The sequence below is a fragment of the Tachysurus vachellii genome, chromosome 3 (genome assembly GCF_030014155.1).
Source record: "Tachysurus vachellii isolate PV-2020 chromosome 3, HZAU_Pvac_v1, whole genome shotgun sequence".
Lineage (NCBI taxonomy): Eukaryota > Metazoa > Chordata > Actinopteri > Siluriformes > Bagridae > Tachysurus > Tachysurus vachellii.
Genome location: NC_083462.1, coordinates 20,522,543 through 20,531,925, shown reverse-complemented (window position 1 = coordinate 20,531,925; position 9,383 = coordinate 20,522,543).

Here is a 9,383-nt window from a genome sequence, read left to right as displayed (position 1 = left end):
AATAATAATAAATATAGCTTTTGTTACTGCTATATCCTTGGTCAGATGATTACGATGGAGTTGGAGCTTATCCTGGGAGCTGATGGAAATGCCAATCACCATGTACACACTTAGGAGTACATTAGCAAAGCCAGTCAACCTACCTGTTTTTAGGTGCCTAGAGGAAACTGAATAAAAGAAGGCTCAAGTTTACATCTTGCCCTCTATTTTTTATTCTACTATTATTAGTAGTAGTATAGTAATAGTAGTAGTAGTTCAGCAGCAGCTGTCTTTTACTGTCAGATTTAATGCTAGTTTGCAGGTTCTCCCTGTGTCTCGGCTTAGTGGATTCCTCTGGGTACTCTGGTTTCCTTCCTCTAGTCCAAAGAATATTGTCCGTAGTGTGCCTTGAGTAGTCTGGGATTGAATTCCCACGGCCCAGCAGGGTAGGCAGTGTAAAGAATGGATGGATGGAAGTTTCATAATAATAATAATAATAATAATAATAAGAAGAAGAAGAAGAAGAAGAAGAATATAGAGACCACTTAATTTATATAATTACAGTGATATTATCCCTCCAAAAAACACAATAGTTTTAGAATTAAGTTTTAAATAGTTTTAAGGCACTCAGTTATAGTACCTGTGAGTTTTAAGGTCCTATAATGCACCTTACATTAGTTGGGATGTGGTAGCCTAGTGGTTATGGACTACTGACCGGAAGGTCATGAGTTTGAATCCCAGGTCCACCAAGCTGCCACTGCTGGGCCCCTAAGAAAGCCCCTTAATCCTCAATTGCTGTGGTATAAACTGAAATAAATTGTAAGTCACTTGTAAGTGTCTGTTAAATGTTGTAAATATAGTTAATAAATGTACCTTAAAGCCGCTATTTTTTATAGAAATAAATAAATGCATCAAACTTATATTTTCAAAAGGGTGCAAGCAAAGCAACTTTTAATAACTACAGTAGACTAACCTTTTTCCAGACCAGTTCACTCCATGCAGGGTATTGTGTATTCCTCTGTACTGAGTTCAACAGGATTGGACCTGCTCAGTATTTGAGGCAATGTTGCTTTCTTTCTTTAGGGAATGCAAATGTGATTATTGTGTATTGTGTTTAACACAAACTGGACAATATGGAGCCTGAAAGGGAAATATTTGCTTTATTAGTCTCTATGTGTAAGGTTTGGAACACACATACACACACCTACAAACTGGTGATTATTAACTACCATGCATTAAACATATGTGCACACACACACACACACACACACACACACACACACACAGAGACATGCACATACACATACACCAGGGCCCTGAAAACACACAGAGGCACTTGACAAAATGCAGTCATTGCTCTCAAGCACCATCTGTGATGAGGAAGCTGCTCTCAGTGGATTGAGTATCCAGTAGCCATGGTTTCATATCCATAATGAACCTGGTGGCATTGCACTCTGATGATGATTTCAGGGAAAAGCCTGCAATGACCATTTGTTAATCTCTCTCTCTCTCTCTCTCTCTCTCTCTCTCTCTCTCTCTCTCTCTCTCTGTGTGTGTGTGTGTGTGTGTGTCTCTCTCTCTTTTTCTTAATAATAATAATAATCAAATTTTCATCACAACTCCGAGGTTGAAGGCTCAATTCCCTTCCTTTGTGTGCAGTTTTCATGTGCTGGAGGCTGACTGCCATCTCACAATTGTCCATAGAGTGCATTTGGGTTTGTGTGTTTGATGTCTTGGGTGTTTCCTGATTTGTGCCCCATTTTCCCCCATGCTACAGCTTCCCTGGGTAGGATAAGCAGTACAGAAAATGGGTGGCTGGATAATAACAATAATAATAATAATAATAATAATAATAATAATAATAATAATAATAATAAATATATATACATTTTAATTCCCTTTATGTATATTCTGTACTACAGGGTGTCCTGTAAGTCTAGCATTAGAGGAGGCTGACGGTGCTTCCTGAGATTGTATAAACCATACAGCTGACTTAAACAAGTGTTAGGATGTGGGGGCTGATATGTGGGGCATTAAGGATAAGGCCAAATGTAAATGGGGAGGTGCAGAGGGTATGAGGACACACAGCTGAATCGTTTGGAAGAGAAGGGAGGGGCTCCCTTGGGATAGCGGGATGGAGGAACGATAATTATATTCGCTAAGGCTACTCAGGGGGATGCAAAGGAAATCCAATGAGTGGTGCATTCAGAATTGCCTTTGGTGCAGAAGAGCAGCTGTCACTTTAAACTGGGTCAGTCAACCATTTTGAAGGTGTTGGTCCTTGGGCTTTTAAGGAAAGATAAGGTTGATAACCTGGCAGGCAAGTCACTTAAGGGTTTTAATTTCAATCCAGTGATTGGGCTGATAGCGTGAATGGAAACGTCAATCATCAAATGCCAACTCAAGGATATTATTATTATTATTATTCCGGGGGGCACAGTGGCTTTGTGGTTAGCACGATTGCCTCACACCTCCAGGGTTGGGGGTTTGATTCCCGCCTCCACCTTGTGTGTGTGGAGTTTGCATGTTCTCCCCATGCCTCGGGGGTTTCCTCCGGGTACTCCGGTTTCCTCCACCGGTCTAAAGACATGCATGGTAGGTTGATTGGCATCTCTTGAAAATTTTCCATAGTGTGTGAATGTGTGAGTGAATGAGAGTGTGTGTGTGCCCTGCGATGGGTTGGCACTCCGTCCAGGGTGTATCCTGCCTTGATGCCTGATGACACCTGAGATAGGCACAGGCTCCCTGTGACACGAGTTCGGATAAGCGGTAGAAAATGAATGAATGAATTATTATTATTCCTGATTTCTTTTTTTTCCCTTTACAATATATTTAAAGATCTTTTTTACAAGGTTTTTTATATGTATACATATATATAGATACACACACACACATATATATATATATATATATATATATATATATATATATATATATATATATATATATATATATATATATATATATATCTTTCTCACTATGAGGCTATTATATAACAAATGTTAACAAAGATTATTAAACCTAATTCCTAGACATGTTTAAAAGTTAATCGTAATAACTATATTTAAAATTCAACCTTAAAATGTCTTTGTCTGATATATTTGCTTCTTTCTAGTAACAAATACTTGAATATCTATAAAAGTATGTAAATACAACACATAAAATGAAATAAAAACATAAACTGAATTATGTTGGAGATTTTGTGGCTTAAAAATGGTATACATACAGGTGCATCTCGGTAAATTAGAATGTCATGGAAAAGTTAATTTATTTTAGTAATTTAACTCAAATAGTGAAACTCGTGTATTATATAAATTCAGTAAACACAGATTGAAGTAGTTTAAGTCTTTGGTACTTTTAATTGTGATGATTTTGGCTCACATTTAACAAAAACCCACCAATTTATTATCTCAAACAATTAGAATATGGTGACATGCCAATCAGCTTATCAACTCAAAACACCTGCAAAGGTTTCCTGAGCCATCAAAATGGTCTCTGAGTTTGGTTCACTAGGCTACACAATCATGGGGAAGACTGCTGATCGGACAGTTCCAGAAGACAATCATCGGCACCCTTCACAAGGAGGGTAAGAAAATTAATTTCCAAAGAAGCTGGCTGTTCAGAGTGCTGTATTCAAGCATGTTAACAGAAAGTAGAGTGGAAGGAAAAAAGTGTGGAAGAAAAAGATGCACAATCAACCGAAATAAATGCAGCCTTGAGAGGCTTGTCAAGCAAAATCGATTCAAGAATTTGAGTGATCTTCACTGAGGCTGAGGCTGTGGTCAAGGCATCAAGAGCCACCACACATAGACATGTCAAGGAATTTGGCTAAAGTTGTAGTATTCCTCTTGTTAAGCCACTACTGAACCACAAACAACATCAGAGGCGTCTAAGCTGGTCTGTTGCCCAGTGGTCCAAAGTCCTATTTTCAGATGAGAGCAAGTTTTGTATTTCATTTGGAAACCAAGGTCCTAGAGTCTGGAGGAAGGGTGAAGAAGCTCATAGCCCAAGTTGCTTGAACACCAGTGTTTAGTTTCCATAGTCTGTGATGATTTGGGGTGCAATGTCTATTTTGAAAGCAAAGTCACTGCACCTGTTTACCAAGAAATCTTAGAGCACTTCATGCTTCCGTCTGCTGACCAGCTTTTTATAGATGCTGATTTCATTTTCCAGCAGGATTTGGCACCTGCCCACACTGCCAAGCTTGTCAAGAGGAAAATGAGAAAAAAGAGACCAAAAAATGCAGAATGAAGACCTGAAGGCCACTGGGGGGAAGTCGTGGCCTAATGGTTAGAGAGTTTGACTCCTAACCCTAAGGTTGTGGGTCTCAGGCTGGCCACGAGTGAGGTGCCCTTGAAAAAGGCACCAACCCCCCCAACTGCTCCCCGGGCGCCGCAGCATAAATGGCTGCCCACTGCTCTGGGTGTGTGTTCACTGCTGAGTGTGTGCACTTTGGATGGGTTAAATGCAGAGAACGAATTCTGAGTATGGGTCACCATACTTAGCCGTATGTCACGTCACGTCACTTTCACTTTAAAAGAAACCTGGGCTTCCATGCCACCTCAGCAGTGCCACACACTGATCACCTCCATGCCACACAGTAATTAAAGCAAAAGGAGCCCCTTCCAAGTACATACAGTATACAGTAAATGAACATACTTTCCAGAAGGCCAACAATTCACTAAAAATGTACTGAATTTATATAATACACTGGTTTCACTATTTGAGTTGAATTACTGAAATAAATGAACTTTGCCACGACATTCTAATTTATTGAGATGCACCTGCAAGTGTAAAAAAAAACACAATTTTTACTCAACTGTTTGTATCTTTAAAGTAAATGGTGATATCACACCCCTTTCTGCTCTCTGAGATGAAGTGTTCGTTTATAAACATCTAAAATTAAAATGAGGTAATTATATAAATAAAAAGCATTAGATTCAACCGGCTAAATTCTGTGTAAGGTTATCTAACAGAGGGAAAAACATCTCACACTGAAAGCCAACAGTGTCCTGATTCATTTTATATGAGCCATAAAATAATTCATTTATTTATACTTATTGTGTACTAGCCTCAGCATGACTTAAAACACTGTATAGCTGAAACCATAATGATTAATTAATTAATGGACCATAAGCAATTTCATGACATACTTGAAACTGACATATCTGTCATAACTGATGTGTACCAACACCAAATTAATAAATTACACAAAAGCCTCAAAAGCCCAAATCTCAATTCAAGCATGAGCTGATTCTGATTTAAATGTGTTAAAACAACTGCTTTCATCCTTAAGTGTTCCACCAAGAATCCTATAAAGAACATAATGGTAAGAGCAGCCTCCATCCAATGGGCACAAAATCATTTTGCTGTATTTCTCTCTAGTCTGGTCATGGACAATTCTTGAAATGCAAGATCAATCGGTACATCACTCAGTGGTTTTGGTTTATTGGCTTGTCGAACATGGTCACTTTATATGTACACAGGCAGTGAGTTAATCAATGCTTAACCTGTCATTCAGATTGATTCAGTATTGCTTTTTATTTTGCCACAAGGTGTCGCTCTGGAACTGGTTTGAGTTCCACTGAGCTATTTGCACTGCCATAAACTATATACGTCTTGGGACGTCTCTCCTAACATGCACATACATTTTAATGACATTCCATTCTATATCCATAGGGTTTAATATGAAGTTGGTCCACCTCTTTGCAGCTAAGAGCTTCAATTCTTATAGGAAGGCTTTCCACAAGGTTTAGGAGTGTGCTTATGGGAATTTTTGACCATTGCTTTAGAAGTGCATTTGTGAGGTCAAGCACTGATGTTGGATGAGAATGTTTGCAGTCTAATTCCTCCAAAAGGTGTTCTATCAGGTTGAGGAAAGAACTCAGGGCTCTTTGCAGGACAGTCAAGTTCCTCCACACCAAATGCGCTCATCCATGTCTTTATAGACCTTGCTTTGTACACTAACACGTTGGAACAGGAAGGCGACATCAACAAATTGATAAAATTGTCCAAAATGTCTTGGTATGCTAAAGCATTAAGGTGAACCTATCACAGTACCATGCTTGAATTCACTGAGCTCTTGAGAACAACCCATTAATTTACAAATGTTTGTAGAAGTCTGCATGCTTAGGTGCTTGGTTTTATACACCTGTGGCCATGGAAGTAATTACAAATCCTAAACTCATTGATTTGGCGGGGTTTCCCAAGAATTTTGGCAATATAATGTATATATTCAGTTAAATTCATTTCAAATTTATTTGTATAGAACTTTAAACAATGAACATTGTCTCAAAGCAGTGTAAGAAATTACAGAAATTGCACCCAAATTCCACTCCAAGGTACACATCTAAAAGAGCTCATTCCTAAGAAGGTTTAAGTATCATAAGGTAATACCTTTAGGACTCTAAATGTATAAACTTGATTCAATTATAAATATGGGAACGGTAGCAGGACATTAAGCATCACCACTAACAAAGGGTCTACGTGACTGCGATTACCATTTAAAGTGATCACTTGGTTGATAACAATACCAAGCCAAGGTCTACATGGCCGCGATTACCATTTAAAGTGACCACTTGGTTGATAACAATTGTAACAATACCAAGACAAGGTGTACGTGACCATGATTAACATTTAAAGACAATCAGCTAGACAACAAGGTGTGGCCCAGCCATTTGGGAGACATTCAATTCTTACACTCAACACACATTCAAAGCGGAACTTCATTTAAATTACCAAAAGGGAAAACTGTATATAATGCTTGAGCAGGATTTGCTCAGGGTTCTGATTGACTCCGATGAACCCAAAGTACGTCATGTATTTTGTCACTGCTATGCTGGAATAAACTTCATAAACTTATTCTTCATTAAGATCTTCACCATCATCGTCTTATTTTTACACTACGCATTTTTTATTTCTTACAGCAGCTTCACAGAACATAAGACGTACAATACAAAAAGTTTAATGTTATACAAATAAATATACACATATTATATATACATGTATGTGACATGACAGGATCGTGACAAGAATCAAATTTAAATTTACATTTTATTTTATTTGTCACATACACAATTATACAAAGTGTGACATGTAATGCTTTTTATGACTTTCCTTATAGTCAAATTGTTGTAAAATAGGGGGGCGGGGTGGAATCAATATAAAGTTAAGGAAAAAATAAAAATTAAATAAAATATATAGAGGTATATGGAAATAAAGTGACATTTGCATTCAAGTGGTAATGAGCTTAACAGAGAAAAGAAATAGTTGAAATATGGAATGTTTAAAAGGAAATGAAATACAGTGATATGCTGAAATGAATTAATGACCATATTAGTGAACAATATGAACATAATATTGTTATATATTGTTATAGAGTACATGAAGTACACTCCTCCATGGAAACAGTATTCCCTAACAGCAGTGGGTTATTTCAGCAGAATAATGTTCTATGCAACGCTGTTGAAATTTTTAGGAATGGTTGGGGGAAACTGGAGATGGTGTTGACTTGTCCTCCAGATGCCTCAGATCTTAATCCAAACAAGCATTCATGGGATGTGCTAGACAAACAAGTCTTAACCATGGAGGCTCAACCTCGCAACTTACAGGAGTTAAAGGATTAACTGCAAAAATCTTGATGCTTGATACATCATACATGCTAAGAAGTGGCAGCTTGGTGGCCGTGAGATTCAAACTCGAGACCTTCCTATCATTAGTCCTACATCTTAACCACTGAGCTACCATGTCCCCTTAATTCATATATAGATTTGACTTGTATAGCATAGTGGAAAATCCCAACAGATATAACAGGAACCTGCAGTATACCCAGCACTTTCCTGGAGCTTTTTGCTGGAGCTCAGCATAAGATCTCAGATATGAAGAAGACATTGAAAGCTGAACATTCACAATTACTGTCTGATCCCACATTTCACATTTAAGCTGACGCCATCATCCATTTCTTCCCACTACCCAGGTGTGGATGCTGCTCCCCCTTCTGGATTTGCCCTGCCATGGTCATACTTTCCCTAGTGTACCAGGATCTTTTGGCACTTCAGGAGCCACGAGTGTCCCGTCAGGATTCTGACTTGTTATTTTGTTATATTGTTCGCTCATCTCCATCTGCGACTCTTATTGCTGTCACCTGTGTTTCATTTAAAATTTCGTTCCAATTCCCGTGTTCAGTTGTCCTTTTTTTTCTTCCACTTTAGATTAAAGATCTGTTTCTTTTGGTTTCACATTTTTAAAGAGAATCTATGCATTTAGACAAGTTAGACAATGCATTTCGAGAATCTATGCATTTAGACAATTATGCAAAGTATTTTTTTTTTTTAATTAACTTAAAACTTAAAAATATATTGTTATTCAGGGGCGTTTCTAAAGTTGAATCACTACTAGAGAACAGGCCCAAAGCATTTTAGAAATTGTCAAGTTGTAAAATAAGAAATAAGAAATAAGAAGAGATAAGAAAGCATTCTTTACCAAACCAAACTAACTAAGATGGATATAATTGACCAAACTACACATTAACACTGGAATAAGCTTCACCTTTGTAGTTATCTCTTTCCTCAGCTACACTTTCCTAGGTGAAAATGGAAGGGGTGTGGCACAGCGAGGGGGCATGGCACAGCAAGGGGGCATGGCACAGCGAGGGCCAACACCATCTTCATCCACCATTACTGTGGGTCCTGCATTTGTGACATAAATATTAACAGTAATCCACATGTCAATTGACTAATATATACAGTAAGACTTGCTTGCCTGTAGTGTTTCACTGCACTTCAGTGTCCACTCACCTGCTTCATCTGTGTTAGATGACATTTCTTTTCCTAAAGAAATGCCTAAAACATTCTCTTTCCTGGAGTCATTAATGTCCTGTCTATCACTGGAGACAGGCTCCTGGACACATCTGTAGGAAGAATCCTGTTCCTCTGAGGACACAGAAATACTGTCTACATAACAACACAAATAAAATCTCATTTTGGCTCTTTCAGCATCTTGAGACAGAATAACCAGAATAACCAATATTTATACTCTGGCCTGTTAGAGTCATTCTAGAATTCTGCATTATGTTCTAGAATTATACTTTGGGTTCTGTTCCCATAAGGAAAACAAACCAACCATTTCACATAGTGTGTTCCAAAAATATTGGCACCCCTGGCTTTTGGGAGTTTGCACAGGCTTTGTACTGTACTGTTTTACACTCCTCCATACAAGTGACAGACAAAAATGACAGACAAAACTTTTTCTCTGTATTCTGTGCATCCATGTTAATTTGCAAAAACAGTGAGCATAATATCTTGGACAATATTTTAAAGACCTAAAACATCTTTTCAAACTTTGATTCTCCTTATGCTTTACATTGTATTTTATTCTAAACATCTTAACACATTTTAAAACAGTGG